General features: G+C 45.1%; 1 long non-coding RNA gene across 1 annotated transcript in view; it reads right to left on the minus strand.

The window, feature by feature from the left end:
• Window positions 1-3,329: 3,329 nt before the first annotated feature.
• The window catches only part of LOC144690079 (uncharacterized), a 32,078-nt gene continuing 17,820 nt past the window's right edge, over window positions 3,330-17,587 (minus strand). Inside the window, exon 2 of the long non-coding RNA XR_013578747.1 lies at window positions 3,330-5,431. This is a non-coding gene — a long non-coding RNA (uncharacterized LOC144690079). The remainder of the gene's footprint in view (window positions 5,432-17,587) is intronic.

A 17,587-nucleotide genomic window follows, 5' to 3' on the forward strand; every position in this document is an offset into this window, starting at 1 on the left:
CCACAGGTGAGGTGCCAGAGGACTGGAGGACTGCTAACGTTGTCCCATTATTAAAAAAGGGAGGAAGGGATGGTCCAGGAAATTACAGGCCAGTCAGTCTAACCTCAGTGGTGGGGAAGTTACTAGGAAGAATTCTGAGGGACAAAATATATCTGCACTTGAAGAAACATGGATTAATCAGGGATAGTCAGCATGGATTTGTTAAGGGAAGGTCTTGTTTGACAAATTTGATCGAATTTTTTGAGGAGGCAACCAGGAGTGTTGATGAGGGTGACGCATTTGATGTGGTCTACATGGACTTTAGCAAGGCTTTTGATAAGGTCCCTCATGGCAGACTGGTCAAGAAAGTAAGTGCCCATGGGATCCAAGGCAAAGTGGCACGTTGGATCCAAAATTGGCTGAGAGGCAGGAAGCAGAGGGTGATGGTAGAGAGATGTTTCTGTGACTGGAAGTCTGTTTCCATTGGGGTTCCGCAGGGCTCAGTGCTGGGGCTGTAGTTGCTTGTGGTGTACATAAGTGATTTGGACTTAAATGCAGGGGGTGTGATCAAGAAGTTCACGGATGACACGAAAATTGGTAGGGTGGTAAATAGTGAGGAGAATAGCCATAAACTGCAGGAGAATACCAATGGACTGGTCAGGTGGGCAGAGCATTGGCAAATGGAATTCAATCCGGAAAAGTGTGAGATAATGCACTTGGGAGGGCTAACAAGGCAAGGGATTACACTATGAATGGTAGGACCCTGGAAAGTTCTGAAGACGCATATCCACAGATCCCTGAAGGTAGCAGGGCAGGTAGATGAGGTGGTTAAGAAGACATATGGGATACTTGCCTTTATTAGCCGCAGCATAGAACACAAGGGCAGGGAGGTTATGCTGGAACTGTATAAAACACTGTTAGGCCACAACTGGAGTACTGCATGCGGTTCTAGTCGCCACATTATAGGAAGGATGTGATTGCACTGGAGAGGATGCAGAGGAGATTTACCAAGATGCTGCCTGGGCTGGAGGGTCTGAGCTATAAGGAAAGATTGGATAGACTGGGCATGTTTTCCATGGAGCAATGAAGGTTGAGAGGGGACCTGATAGAGGTGTATAAGATTATGAGGGGCATAGATAGGATGGATAAGAAGGCATTTTTTCCATTAGTGGAAGGGTCAATAACCAGGCGGCATAGATTTAAGGTAAGAAATAGAAGGCTAAGAGGAGAGTTGAGGAGATATTTTTTCACCCAGAGGGTGGTGGGTGTCTGGAACTCACTGCTTGAAAGAGTGGTTGAGTCAGAAACTCTCATACCATTTAAGAAGTATTTAGATATCCACTTGCGTTGCCATAGTCTTCAGGGATATAGGCCAAGTGCTGGAAAATGGGATTAGTGTAGTCAGATCTTTGATGACTAGCACAGATACGATGGACTGAACGGCCTTCTTCAGTGCTGTAAACGTCTATGAGTCTATAAAGAAGAAGATGGCTCTTCACTCTCTCAAAGCAACCAGGGATGATCAATGTGATCTTGCTAGCAATGGTCACATCCTGGGAATTAATTTTTAAAAGCAATATTGCTGATCATGCTGTCATTAGAAATATATAAATTGGCATGTGCTTAAATAGAGAACCAACGTCAAAATCACTCCTTTCTGTCTGCCATCCTGAGTTCTAGATGCAATATGCAATATCCCCTGCATTAACATGTCTAAACCAATATTCACAGCAGCACCCCCCTGATGCACCATATATGTTGATTTATGGCACTGCTTTCCATCTCCAAAGTCTTAAATGTTGTCACTTCCTAAATTTGTGCCCAACTTTCCCTGAACTCTATGTTTGAGTCCCTTGAATCAGCTTTCTGCCCTGCCATAGTACCAAAATGACTCTATTGAAAGTCACAAATAACATCCTGTAAGGCTGTGAAAAAGATAAACTATCCTTCCTTATCCTTCTTGACCTGTCTACAGTTGGACACACCATCTTCCTCCAACTCCATTTCATCGTTGTCCAGCTGCATGGGACAGTATTATCTGGTTTCATTCTTATTCTATTGTAGCCAGAGTATCACTGACAATGACTTCTCTTCCCACTTCTACACTGTTAACCTTTGTTGTTCCCCAAGGATCTGTCCCTGGCCCCCTCCTATTTCTAATGTACATGCTGACCCAGTCTTACCTCAACATCACCCCTCAACCCTTCCACAGCCTCAAAATTGTCAGACTGCTTGTCTGACATCCAGTACTACATGGGCAGAAATTTCTCCAGGTAAGTATTGGAAAAACCAAAGCCACTATCTTAATTCCCACCACAAACACCATTCCCTAGCACCGACTCCATCATTCTCCCTCACAACTGAGTCTAAACCTATCAATTTGCAACCTTAGTGTCACATTGGACACCAAAATGAGCTTCCAATCACACATCCACACAAAGACTGCCTACTTCCATCCTCTGTAACATTGCCTAACTCCTGACACATCTATCTGCTGCTGAGACCTCCACCTCTGCCTTTGTTACCTCTAGGCTTGACTATTCCAATGCACTTCTCACCGGCCTCCCACATTCTACCCTCCACCATCCAAAGCTCGGCTGTCGATGTCCTAACTTGTATCATATCCCTTGACTGCTCTAATGCACTCCTCACCAGCCTCCCACATTCTACCATCTGCCATCCAAAACTTGGTTGCCATGTCCTAACCTGCATCAAGTCCCATTTACTCATCACCCTTGTATTCATTGACTTATATTGGGTCCTGGTTAAGGAACATCTGAATTTTCAGCTCTCATCCTTGTTTTCAAATCTGCCTATGGCCCTGCCCTTCCTTATATCTGAAATCTCCTCCAGCCACACAACCCTCCAAGATATCTGCACACATCTAATTTTGGTCTCTTGACTGTCCTTGATTTTAATTGCATCATCATTGTGGCCATGCTTCCAGCTGCCTAAGCCCTAAGCTCTGGGATTCCCTCCCTACACCTCTTGACATCTCTACCTTTCTTTCCTCCTTTAGTACGCTCCTTAAAACCTACCTCATAGGCCAAGCTTTTGCCTATCTGCCCTAACATCTCTCTGTGTAGCTCATTATCAAGTTTGGTTTAGTAACACTACTGCGAAGTGCCTTGTGCAGTTTTCCTATGTTAGTGGTGCTACATAAATACAAGTTGTTGTTAATGAAGATAAGCAATTGTGATTGATTTAATGGGGCTTTTGTGAACAAACACACTTATCACAAAAAAAATGTGCAAAAGAGGTGTCTAGGCAAACATTATTTTGAAATCAGACACCAAAGTGTTTTACATAATGATATTCAAAGACAACACGCAAAATGAATTAATGCAAAATTTTGATGATTTAAAAGGTCATGATTAAAATGTTAAAAACTATATGCATTTTTCATGGGTATACAAATGACTACTGATCAATGTCAGGTGTTACACAAATATCAAGTTGGAACAACTGCAGCCATTGCAACACAGCACTAGCATCAATTTTTAACCTTAAATTTTCTGCCATCTTAAGAAGGTAGTGACTCATGATGAAATGCAACTCTGCAGTTGCTGGCAGTTTTCTGATATCTTGTTTAACTAGCCGTTCACCACAACTGATCTTCCAATAATGAGTGTCGGCAGGGTATTTGTGAAGAGTGATCATGCCTAAACCTATTCTTTCTTCACCTGATGTCCACACATGCGCTTCCCATCAAGCATCATTGGGTACCAGTCAGGAACAGGAAATCCATCTGAATTTTTTCCCTTCACTAGTGTGGTGACACTTGGGCCAATTCTTAAACTCTGACTGTGATTGACTAATTATATGAAGATTATGGATTTAACCCTGGGCCTTCTGTGTACTCAGTACTCACTAAGCCATTGGGATTTTTAAAAATGTTTAGTTAACAAAATGTTCACCTGATAAATAATGCCAAGCACTTTAATATATCCCCCCACCATTACAGTAAAAGTGAATAAAAACATTAATGATGCATTACTCTGATGCAAGGATGCTTGCATGCCTAGGATCTGGGCAGATAATGAATAATTATCCACTGCTGAGAGATCCAATAACACAGATGGTCAAAGGCTTGTCAAACAGATGATTTCATGTGGAACCAATGTCACAGAAGGGAAAATAAACTGACAGTCAGTTCACTTTCTCCTCCTCCATAAGCTGAGAAACAATGGTAACAGAGTGAAAAGCACAGTAACAAACAGTGTTAACACTCAGTAGCATTGAGTAAATGGATCCAAATTCAAGTAATCCAACTCCACTGAGCTCACAATCCCAGGCGCCCCCAAGGCCTTCCAAAAAGGGGTAAGGGGGTATGATCACCAGGTTTGTGCTTTGTGCCTCTTCTAAAGAGTGGAATTGACGAAGGGCTACAAATTGGCTGTCTGCCTCCAAAAACACACACAGTACATCACTCAGTAAGACTTCCATAGGGAGCAGGGAGTTGAGGAATGTCATATATTCAAACCAAGATGGAACGACTTCCCTTCAGGCACGAGCGGTGAGATAATAGAGAGGAGAAAGAAACATGATCAACAACATATGTTAACTTTGGCTCAGTTGGAAGTAATCTTGCTTCTGAGGCAGGTTCAGGATTCAATTCCCACTCTAGAGACTTAAGTACAATGTCGTGTCCGTAGTGTAGTATTGCGGGACTGCTACACTGTTGAGGTTCTGTCTTTTGATGAGATGTTTATCTGATCCCTCATCTTCCCTTCCAGACGGATGGAAAAGATTCCATGGCACTTTTTCTAAGAAAAGCAGGGGAACTCCCCCTGATGTCCTGGCCAACATCTATCTCTGAGCCAACTTCAGAGGCAGATTATCAATTGTTGTTGTTTGTGGGACATTACTGTGTGCAAAATTGGCTGTTGTGGTTCCAACATTATAACATTGACTATACTTGAAAAATGCCTGATTGGCTGTAAAGTGTTTGGGAGCATCCTGAGTTTGTGAAAGTAGCTATATAAATGCAAGTTCTGTCTTTAGCAATTTAAGAGACTAGAAAACATAAATGGAAAAGAAAACATACTTTATGTGAAATAAACATTCAGTGGTATATTAAGCTTCTATTTATCTGGATATATTTTCAACTGCAGACCTACATTGCAATGCGATATATTAGTATTCTAAAAGATATCTCTACATCAAAAGATATCCTGTGCCATGAACTTGAAATGTCCATGTTTGTGCAGATGATCTAATGCTCCATCCAATAAATGAAGCTGTCGATGTAAGCTGCGAAGCCCTAATGTATAATAATTACTGAAAGTAAGTAGGTGTACCTTGATTCCTACTATGCCTTTTGCAGGTCAAAAACTGAATAAAAGCCCAATTAATTGCATTTTACAGTCATTTACTCAAGAAGGAAGGAATACAGTTTCAGTTTTCGTCTCCATGGTAACTGCCTGTGCTTCTCCATCGTTCCTCTGTTCATCTGCAGTAGAAAAAAAAATATGCAAAATTTGTCAGATGCATTAACTTAGTGAAATGCAAAGAGTAAAATCTTATTAAAGTGCTTTGGGTTTTAAATTTGGTACTCAAGACGATGGTTTTTTTGTTCTTAGAACTTGGTGTTTGCATTCAGCCTAGGATAGGCACGGTGCATAGCTGAACTTTTTCTACGTTGCTTCGAGTATGTGCCTCAAGCATCAACTAAGACGAGCATATTATATTTGCACAAGTGGATTCTGAAACCTTTCGAAAATTTCAACATAGCAGCTAAATGATTAATGGCAGACTGGTCAGAAAAATAAAAGCCCATGGCTCCAAGGGAAAGTAGCAAGTTGGATCTAAAATTGGCTCAGTGACAGGAAGCAAAGTGTCTGGAGAATGTTTCCAGTGAGGTTCTGCAGGGCTCTGTACTAGGTCCCTTGCTTTTTGTGGTACCTATCAATGATTTAGACTTAAATGTAGGGGACATGATTAATAAGGTTGCAGATGATACTAAAATTATCCATGTGATTGATAGTGAGGAAGAAAGTCATACTCTGCAGGAAGAAATAAGTGGATTGACAAAGTGGGCAGAAAAGTGGCAAATGGAATTCAATGGTGAACTTGAGATGCAAGGTAAGATTCAATAGACTGGGGTTTTTCTGTTTGGAACAGGGGTGGCCAAGGGGAGATTTAATAAGGTGCATAAAATTGAGGTGTCTAGATAGAGTGGTTAGGAAGGACCTATTTCCCTTAGCCAAGAGGTCAATAACCAGTGGTCATAGATTTAAAGTAAATAGTAAAAAGATTAGTGGGGAGTTGAGGAAAAATTATTTCACCCAGGGGCTGGCAGGGGTCTGGAACTCACTGCCTAAAAGGATGGTGGATGCAGAAAACCTCTTCATATTTAAAAAGTACTTAGATATGCACTAAAGTGCCGTAACATAAAGGCTACAGACCAAAAACTGGAAAGTGGGATTAGGTTAGATAGATTTTTTTGATTGGCACAGACACAATGAGCTGAATGTCTTCCTTTTAAAATTCCATAAATTTCTATAATTAGGAGGGCATGATTAGCTTTCTTTATACACTGAATAAATCCTCTGGTAAGATATCACATTGACCTGTATGGCCTGGATTGTAAAACTTTTAGAAGTTGATCTTTTACTCACTCAACCCTATTTCCTGCCCCCAATTTTGAACTGGATAAATTAAGCCATGATGTATTTTGCCAGGTGAAACCAAATTCAACCTGGATAGATGGGTGAAAGCTGTTTTTCATGAATGTTAAGAATCCCAAGCATGGGAAAGTGCATTCCCCAGTGTCCAGTTGAAATAACGTCAAAGTCCAAAGCTGCTGTCACATTGGACACTTATAACTATTTTGCTGGTCAGTTTTGTTTAGAGAGCACATAAGAATAAATTGAATGATATACAGCAAAGCTACTCTGGAGACCCTACTGTTAGATTTTAGATAGATTTTCATAATTATATGGAGAGTGTCTACAATGCAGCTGTGCATGCTAAAGCTGTACAAGAAATGATTGCCGATATCACTGAAAAGCTGAAGGGATATCTTCCACTCCATCCTACTGCATTGTAATCAACATATACAAAAAGAAAAGATATGCAAAGGTATTAAATGAGTGGCATTATATAATTTAGTAACCAATTATGTTTGTCTGTCTCTTATAACTTCTACCTAAATGTTGCAAAGAGGAGCAACATGTAGCAAGCTTGCTTTGGATGACTCGAGCACCTTAGAGCTGCAATTTCAAAAAGCATGTCCTTGCCTGTCAGAGTGCTGACAAAATGCTTGTTTACCATTCCTCACAATGCCACATTTCCTCCTGTTTCATCAATGAATCACTGGATAGCAGCAAGCTTGGGCTTTTAGTATATGGTGACAGCAAATTTACATTGGATACTGTTCTATCTGTGCTGCTTCATTGTTAATTTGTGTGCACACATGGACACCTCAACCATCACCCCATCTGACAGATGAGACGTTCAACGGAGGCCTCCTGCTCCTTCTCAGGTGAATGTAAAAGTTATTGCTACACTATTTCAAAGAAGAGCAAGAGTGACCTCAGTAGTGTTTTGATTAATATTTATCATTTAACCAAAATCACACAAGAAAAAAGGTTTATCTGGTCATTTATTTCAATGCTGCCTGTGCACAAAATTGGCTGTTGTATTTAATACGTTACAACAATGAATACAATTCAGAAGTACTTAGTTATGAAGTGCCTTGGGATCTTATGAGATCTTGAAATGCATTTTATAAATCCAAGTTCTTTATTTGCATTCACCCACCCACACACACACACAGTCACGGGTAATCAATGCATTGTTTTTATTCTTTCATGGGATGTGGGTGTCTCTGGCTAGGCCAACATTTATTGCCCATCCCTAATTGCCCTTGAGGAGGTGGCGATGAGCCGCCTTCTTGAACTGCTGCAGCCCCTGTGATATAGGCACACCTACAGTGCTGTTAGGAAGGAAGTTCCAGGATTTTGACCCAGCGAAGTGCAGGAACGGCGATATAGTTCCAAGTCAGGATGGTGCGTGGTTGGAAGTGAACTTTCAGGTGGTGGTGTTCCCATGCAGGAGGAGTTGTGAACGGTGCTGAACATTGTGCAATCAGCGAACATCCCCACGACCTTAGATTGAAGGGAAGGTCATTGATGAAGCAGCTGACGATGTTTAGACCGAGGACTCTACCCTGAGAAACTCCTGCAGCAATGTCCCAGGGCTGAGATGATTGACTTCCAACAACCACAACCATCTGCCTTTATGCTAGGCATGACTCCAACCAGCGGACAGTTTTCCCCCTGATTCCATTGACCCCAGTTTTGCTAGGGCTCCTTGATGCCACACTCGGTCAAATGCTGCCTTGATGTCAAGGGCAGTCACACTTGCCTCACCTTTTGAGTTCAGCTCTTTCGTCCATGTTTGGACCAAGACTGTAATGAGGCCAGGAGCTGAGTGGCCCTGGCAGAACCGAAACTGAGTGTCTGTGAGCAGGTTATTGTTGTGTAAGTGCCTCTTGATAGCACTGTCAATGACACCTTCCATCACGTTGCTGAGTAGGCTGATGGGGCGATAACTGGCCGTGTTGGATTTATCCTGCTTTTGGTGACACAAGCCTGTTAACTGTGAACGTATTAAATTTTAGAAACTGAAAAAGACCCATTTGGTTCAAAAAATTCTGCCTTTTCCTGGCTGATTTCAATGCTGTTTTCTCACCATATCCCTTTATCTCATTCTCCAGAAATATGTCTTATTTTCCCTATTTATACTATTTACATCTCTGGCTTTCAATGGTAATATGCCATTTATTGTGAAATTGTTCCATATGAATTCTTTGTTTTCTCATAATTTATAACATTTTGTCATAACCTTTGAACTTTTAGTCAATGTGAGCAATTTGTTTTGGATCAGCTTTACCAGACTTTGCCATAATTTTCAAAGCCTCTGTTAGGCAACCTTAAAATTGCCTGTTTTCCAACAGAAATGAGGTTAATTTCCTTGGTTTTCATAACTTAGAAACTTAATTGTGCCACGCTGCACCCTATTCTGGGTGGCATTCTTGTTTCGATGATATAGTGACTGATACCGTATCAGGCCTGATACAGCTACATTGTCACTTCTTTTGACTTGCATTCTGTTTGTCTTCTAATGCACCCCAAAATCTCTTTTTTTTTCATATCTCTGGCATACATTTGCCTCATGATTTCAATTACTTTCAAACAATAACTCTCTTAATTCTTTCCTGATCAGTGTGCTGCATAACTGTTCATTCAGCACATACTCCCTAGCCTGGACTAGTAAAATAGCCTGGTAAAATAGTGAATGTTTTACTACATTGAAATGCACTTACTATCTACTGGTGCAGTTTCCTAAAAGATCCAAATCTCCCAGGACCATTTTACTATTTGTCTTTTAAAGTTACGCGAATCATTTATATATACTTGATACTTTTCATTGGCAGAGGTATAGAATACAAAAGTAAGGATATAATGTTGGAATTGTATAAACCACTGGTGAGGCCACAATTGGAGTATTGTGTGCAGTCCTGGTCACCACATTACAGGAAGGACGTAATAGCTCTGGAGAGAGTGCAGAGGGGGTTTACAAGAATGTTGCCAGGGTTAGAAAAGTGTAGCTACGAGGAGAGATTGGATAGGTTGGAGTTATTTTCCTTAGAACAAAGAAGGCTGAGAGGTGACTTGATTGAGGTGTACAAAATTATGAGGGGAATAGATAGAGTGGACAGGATGAAATTGTTTCCCTCGGTGGAGAATTCTAATACCAGGGGACATAGATTCAAGATAAGTGGCAGAAGGTGTAGGGGGGACATGAGGAAGAACTTTTTTACGCAGGGGGTAGTGGGTGTCTGGAATTCGCTGCTCAAGTTGGTGGTAGAGGCAGAAACTTTAAACTCTTTTTAAAAGTACCTGGATCTGCACCTTAAGTGCTGTAGGCTGCAGGGCTATGGGCCGGGTGCAGGAAGGTGGGATTAGAAAGGGCACCTGGGTGTCCTTGGGCTGGTATGCACAAGATGGGCTGAATGGCCTCCTTCTGTGCTGTAACTTTTCTATGGTTCTATGGTTCTATGTAAAAGGGGCCTTCAAGAAGGAATCCCAAGTGACAATTACAACATCATTACAGCTTGAAAAGTTTGTATTTATGGCTTCCCTACATTTCCTATTTTAAATCCCTTTTCTAACCACTCTTCTCAGGAACAGGGGAATTGCTAAACAAAATAAAAACCAAGATTGTCGCATAATACAACAATAATAGAGTTGTGGACTTATCATGGCAATCACTCCCTGTTAATTAGGTTACAATGAACCTGGACGTGACATGAGGAAACCCCTCGTGGTGGGGAGTTTTGGAAACCATAGGTCCTAAGTCAACTGTTCCTCCCAAGCATACTACACTTGCCACATACTATGGGCTGAATTTTGCTGTCGGTGAGCAGGGGATGGGGCCCGCTCGCCGACGTGTAGAATGACGCGGGATAACGTCGGGCGGAACCCCTGACGTCATCCCGCCCCATTTAAATTTTGAGGAAGGCAGGCCCACAGCAAAATCAGCTGTGCGCCCGCCGACCTGTCAATGGCCAATTGAGGCCATTGACAGGATCATTAAAACACTTAAAGGACCTGCCCGTCCAACCTTAACGTTGGTGGGCAGGCCAGGAGACCCGGCGGCAAATAGAGAAAACATGAAATCTCATCCACCAGCGGGATGAAGTTTCATGTAGGGATTTAAAAAGTTTAATAATGTTTAAGGGTAATTAATGAACATGTCCCATCTCATGTGACATTAGGGGGACACGTTAAGGATGTTTTTTTTTCTATTTTTGTCATTTTTAAAACTGTCAACGATCTCCCTGAGGCAGCACTTAGCCTCAGGGAGATGCGCGCTGTTTTGTGCGCATGTGCGACAGAGTACACTCTCGCTTTTGGGGAATCCCCCGCCCGCACAGGAAGCGTATAGCGCTTCCCGGTGGATGTCACGCTGGGCGGGCCTTAATTGGCCCGTCCACATAAAATGGCAGAGGGGCCTGCTTCTCCGGGTGGGATCGGCTCCCCGCCTGCCGGAGATTGGGTCAGGCCCGTCTGCCCAACAGGCAGAAAATTCTGCCCTATATCTCAAGTTACTTATATACTGTATCCCAAAGAGTTAATTCCTGAAAGAAATCCAAGACTGAAATTTATTTTTTTAAAAAAAATATACTTTATTCATAAAATATCTGGAAGAACATTCCAAAACATTTCTAAATCACCATCACAAAAGTACAATCAGATTCAACTTTTATACATAGATCACAAGGTGCATCAATACAATCAATGAATATTACAATCATTTCAATCTGGTCAATGCAGACAATCAGACAATGGTACTGGAGTTATCCACATACATCATGTTGTACTCTGAGGTGCTTCAATACAATTATAAAACAATTAGTATTCAATGCATACATTCATTTTGAGCTGTACAGCCCGAGGGGCTCTCAACAGTTCCCAGCCCCTCGGTGCACTGTGGCAGAAAGGTCTTAGACAGCGACCCTTCCCCATTGCACCTTTGCGGCGGCTGCCCCAAGCTTTAGTGCGTCCCTCAGCACATAGTCCTGGACTTTGGAATGTGCCAGTCTGCAACACTTGGTCGGGGACAACTCTTTGCGCTGGAAGACCAACAAGTTTCAGGCAGACCAAAGAGCGTCTTTCACCGAGTTGATGATCCTCCAGCTGCAGTTGATGTTTGTCTCGGTGTGTGTCCCTGGGAACAACCCGTAGAGCACAGAGTCCTGTGTCACAGAACTGCTCGGGATGAACCTCGACAGAAACCACTGCATCTCTCTCCAGACCTTCTTTGCAAAGGCATATTCCACAAGGAGGTGAACAACAGTCTCGTCCCCATCACAGCCACCTCGAGGGCAACGTGCCGAGGGGGTGAGACTCCTGGCGTGTAGGAAGGATCTGACGGGGAGGGCCTTTCTCACCACCAGCCAAGCTACATCTTGGTGCTTGTTGGAAAGTTCTGGCGATGAGGCATTCTGCCAAATGACTTTGTCAGTCTGCTCGGGGAACCATCCCACAGGATCCAACCTCTCCTTTTCCCGCAGGGCCTCTAAGACGTTACGTGCCGACCACTGCCTGATGGACTTGTGGTCAAAGGTGTTTCTCTACATAAATTTTTCCACCAGGGACAGGTGGTACGGCACGGTCCAACTACTCGGAGCGTTCCGCAGCAGCGTGGCCAGACCCATCCTTCGCAACACCGGGGACAGGTAGAACCTCAGCGTGTAGTGACACTTGGTGTTTACGTACTGAGGGTCTACGCACCGCTTGATGCAGCCACACACAAAGGTGGCCATCAGTATGAGGGCGATGTTGGGCACGTTTTTTCCCCCTTTATCTAGAGGCTTGTACATCGCGTCCCTGCGGACTTGATCCATTTTCGACCTCTAGATAAAGTGGAAGATGGCTCGGGTGATCGCCACCACGCAGGAGTGTGGAATGGGCCAGACCTGTGCCACGTACAGCAACAGCGAGAGTGCCTCACACCTGATGACCAGGTTCTTACCCGCAATGGAGAGGGAGCGTCGCTCCCACATGCCCAGTTTCCTTTTCACCATAGACACTCGCTCCTTCCAGTTTCTAACGCATGCCCTGGTCCCTCCGAACCATATCCCCAGCACCTTCAGGCCGTCAGCCCTGACAGTGAAGGGGACAAAGGATCAGTCAGCCCAGTTCCCAAAGAACATGGCCTTGCTCTTCCCATGATTTACCTTGGCTCCCGAGGCCAGTTCGAACTGGTCGCAGATGTGGATCAGTCTGCGCACCGACAGCGGATCCGAGCAGAAGACGGCGACATCATCCATGTACAGGGAGGCTTTGACCTGAGTGCCTTCACTGCCTGGGATCGTCACTCCTCTTATGCCCGGATCCTTCCTGATGGACTCAGCAAAGAGTTCTATGCAACACACAAACAGAACAGGCGAGAGAGGACAGCCCTGCCTGACTCCAGATTTAATCGGAAAGCTATCTGTTTCCCACCCATTGATTGAGACTGCGCTACTGATGTTAGTGTAGAGCAGTTGGATCCAATTGCGAATTCCCTCCCCAAACCCCATTTTGGAGAGCACATCCACCATGTAGGTGTGCGATATTCTGTCAAAGGCCTTCTCCTGATCCAGGCTGATGAGGCAGGTATCCACACCCCTGTCCTGTACATAGGCAATCGTATCCCTGAGCAGCGCGAGGCTGTCAGAGATCTTCCTGCCCGGCACAGTGCAGGTCTGGTCAGGGTGGATCACCAATTCCAGAACGGATTTGACCCGATTAGTAATGATCTGGGACAGAATCTTATAGTCCACATTCAGTAGTGAAATGGGTCGCCAATTTCTAATTTCCTCCCTTGCCCCCTTGTGCTTGTAGATGAGGGTGATAATACCTTTCCTCATGGATTCTGACATACTGCCGGCCAGGAGCATAGTCTCGTACAATTCTAGCAGGTCTGGGCCGATCAAGTCCCACAGAGCCGAATACAACTCCGCCTGGCAAGCCGTCGCTTCCGGGAGTTTTACTCTTCTCGAAGGACTCAAGGGCCTTAGTCAGTTCGTCAGGAGTTAGCGGTTTGTCCAGGCTCTCCCGTGTACTGTCGTCTAAGACCTCCGTGATAGAGGACAGGAAGGTCTGGGAGGCCGTGCTGTCCGTGGGCTTCATGTCATACAATCCGGCATAAAAGGATTTGCTGATCCTCAAAATGTCGGACTGCGATGACTTTACTGAGCCGTCTTCTTCCTTCAGGCTGCTGATCACAAAGATCTCTCTGTGTACCTTTTGGAAGAAGAAACGTGAGCACGTCTCATCCTGCTCCACGGAGCGGACTCTGGAACGGAAGATGATCTTGGAGGCCTCCGAGGCAAAGAGCGAGGTTTGCTGGCTCTTCACCTCTTGGAGTTCCTCCTTGACATCGACCCCCATGGACTGCAACCAGAGCAGATTCTGCATGTTTTTCTGGAGTCGAGACACTTCCCTCTGTTCCTTTCTAGCTTTCTGGGCGCCTTTGAGGATGAAAAACCTCTTGATGTTTCCCTTGATCGCTTCCCACCAGTGTGTCAGGGACTCAAAGAGGGGTTTCAAGGTTCTCCAACCTTTGTAATCCCTCCTTAGTTCCTCAATGTACTCTGGGGTCAGCAGTTGCACATTTAGCTTCCATGCCCCCCTGCCCACCCTCTGGTCTTCCTCTAAGTGGCAGTCCGCCAGTAGGAGGCAGTGGTCAGAGAAAAACACCGGCTTGACGTCGGTGGATCTGACTGTGAACACACGGGACACAAACAGGAAGTCTATCCTGGAACGGATGGACCCGTCTGGCCGCGACCAGGTGTATCTACGCTGCGCTCCGTCTGCAGGGTTGCTGAAGACTTCGTGCAGCTTGGCATCCTTAACTGTTTCCATCAGGGATCTGGACGTAGTGTCCAATCTGCTGTTGGCCCTGCTGGATCGTCGAGCCGCATCGATGATGTAGTTGAAGTCACCGCCCAGAATGACCGGCCTGGAGGTCGCCAGCAGCAGTGGGAGCTGCTGAAAAACCTCCAGCCGCTCGGTCCCTTGTGACGGGGCGTACACGTTAATTAACCGGAGTGGAGCGTTCTTGTACATTACGTCTGCTATGAGGAGGCACCCACCCACCACCTCCTTAACCTCGGAGATGGTGAAGTTGCTTCCCTGCAGCAGAATACCCAGGCCGGAGGAACGAGAGTCGTTTCCGCCTGACCAGATCGATGGCCCGTGGGACCACCATCGTGACCATTGCCTGTAGGAGCTGAGGGGTGGTATCGCACACTCCTGCAGAAACAACAGGTCAGCTTTGACCTTGGCAAGGTAGTCCAAGGTCGCAACACATCGCGTAGTAGATTTAATGCTATGCACATTTATGGATACAATCTTTACACCCATTTTAAAGCATTTAATCTCTTACCAAACCTGTTGTCTTTGAGAGTTCCAGACCTTTGGTCTGCTCCTGCATACCCATAGTGTTCACAAATTGCCTCACTTTGGATGGGCTGAGGAAACTGTCCTGAACCTCCCCATTGGAGATGGTCCGCTCAGGTGGCATCTGGGGGTTCGTGTAGAGAACGGGATTTGAAATGTCCTCTGTTGGAGAAGTCCCTCTCCAATCCTCTCCTCCTCTGGGGCGTTGCTGTTCCTGGCTTCCCGGAGCTGGGGTGCGCTGAGCGCTTCACTGCTCCCAGCTTTCTGGGGCTGTGGTGCACTGGCCTCTTCAGGTTTTGGGCAAAGTTGGGGTCCGCTGGTCTCCTCATTGTGTCCAATGTTCTGGAGCTCGGGTGTCTCGTCCTCCAACTCCCTAGAGCTTTGCCGCTTCTTCTGTAGGTGCCGCCCTTGCACTTCTTCGTCCGAAGAGCAGCTGCCTTTGTCATCCATGTCGGATGGGAGACGCCTCTTGCCACTTGTCTGGGAAGTGGCTTGGTCCCTTCTTAGCCCGTTCTTCACCAGCTGCCACTCCCCCTGCTGATTTTCCGCTGCTTCCTCCTCCTCCATTGATTCGCTCTCCTGAGGAGTGGGAGGTTCAGGGGGCAGTGCTGTTGATTGGCTGTCTGCTGCCTCAATCTTTTCCTCCACCTTGTCTCTCTCTGTGTCTTCCATTGTCCCGTTGTTCTCACTGGGGGCCTTGGTGGTTGGAGGGTTGCAAATGCCCTTAGTAGTAGTGACATGAAGTATTTCCTCTGCTTCCCCCTCGTTGGCTTTGGCTGCCTGTGCATAAGTGAGGCAGCATTTGGGGCAGGTCCTGAAGAGGTGACCTGCCTCGCCACACAGGTTGCAGCACTTAGTCTGTTTGCAGTCCTTTGTCTGGTGCCCTTCCTGTTTGCAGTTCTTGCAGAGGGAGGCGCTGCAGTTGGCCGCCACATGACCAGACTTGCCGCATGAGCGACAAAGTTTGGGCTGCCCAGCGTAGACAAGGTAGCCACGTCTTCCCCTGATAGCGAAGCTGGAAGGAGGGTGGAAGATGCTTCCCTTACCATTGGTCTCGAGTGTGACCTTAAACTGGCGTTTGCATGTCCAAATCCTGAAGGCGTCTCTAACCTCAGTGCAGGTCCCAACCTTGTCGATGTCCCTGGTGAGGAAGGTGAGCACGTCGGCGACAGGGACGAAGGGGTTGTAAAGATGCACCGTCACCACCCGGTCCCGTTGCAACGGCAGAGCAAAGAGTGGCTCCACCGTCAGGATCTTCATCTCCGGCTGGTCTCTCTTCTCCTCGAACACCTTCAGGAACTTGACGCAAGCTGCTTCACTTCTGAAAGTCACGTCAAAAAATCCAGCGCTGGGGAAGTCTTGCAGGCAGTAGATCTCCTCCGCTTCAAATCCATACGCCTTCAACAGGGTCCGCTTGATGAAGAAGGACCGATCCATGGGTGCCCCTCCTTCACTGTCCTTCACCGTCACCTGGACGGTGTTACGTACCCCATGGTATGGGGCTCGACTGGTTATAGCCATTGCTTCACGACTACACTTGATCTTAGCCAAAAGGCTGAGAAGCGATCCAAGACTGAAATCTGATTGGTGAAGGAAACTCCTGTCTAAATTTCTCCTAAATATGTGCCTCCTGTGCACAGGTGTTGCACATGTATAAAGTCACCTTTTGCATTGTATGTATTGAAATCTTTGGAAGGTTCACCAGTTTTCCTGAGAAAGTATGGGCATATGGGGTCTAGACAAAACTAAAAGTAGAGAGTAATGAGGTGTGATAGAGGATCAGCAAATAAAGACACCTCATGCACTCACATCATGAGACCTGACTTTGAATTCAGTTTATACTGACGTGATGTAAGACTCCACTCCCAGTTGATTGTAAGTGGTCCTATCTATAGTGAGAGGGTCATGAGGACTCGAAACGTCAACTGTACTCTTCTCCGCCGATGCTGCCAGACCTGCTGAGTTTTTCCAGGTATTTTTTATTTTTTGTTTTGGATTTCCAGCATCCACAGTTTTTTGTTTCTATCTATAGTGAGATTGGGCAACCTCATCCAAGACAGGCTGATAAGATCAAATAAAGCTGCTTTTATATTGACCTTGTTTTCTTTTCAATTCCAGATTTGATTCCTGACATTTACACTGCTAAAGCTAGTTTGCAGCAGAGTTGTACATGCTATTTTGTCGCCAGTCTACACACCTGAGCTGGGTGAATGTATTTGGATTGAGTATTGTAAACGCCAGGAGTCAAGTCACAGATGCTTAGAAGATTAAGAAGTGACCCAATTGAGATGTTTAAGATGACTAAAAGAATTGACAGCATAGATAGAGAGAAACTATTTTCTCTGGTGGGAGATTCCAAAATAGGGGCATAAACTTAAAAATAGAGCTAAAACATGCAGGAGTAATATCAGGAAACACTTCTTCGAACAAAAGGTAGTAGAAATCAAGGAACTCTCTTCCCCAAAAAGCTATTGAGGCTAGGTCAACTGAAAATTTCAAAGCTGAGATTGATAGATTTTTGTGAGGCGATGGTATTAAGGTTTAGGTTATAAGCGGAATTGAGATACAGGTCAGCCATACTCTATTTGAATGGTGGCATAGTCTCAAGGTGCTGATTGATCTACTGCTCCTATGTTGGTCTCCTGGAA

This window comes from Cetorhinus maximus, chromosome 14 (genome assembly GCF_964194155.1).
Source record: "Cetorhinus maximus chromosome 14, sCetMax3.hap1.1, whole genome shotgun sequence".
Lineage (NCBI taxonomy): Eukaryota > Metazoa > Chordata > Chondrichthyes > Lamniformes > Cetorhinidae > Cetorhinus > Cetorhinus maximus.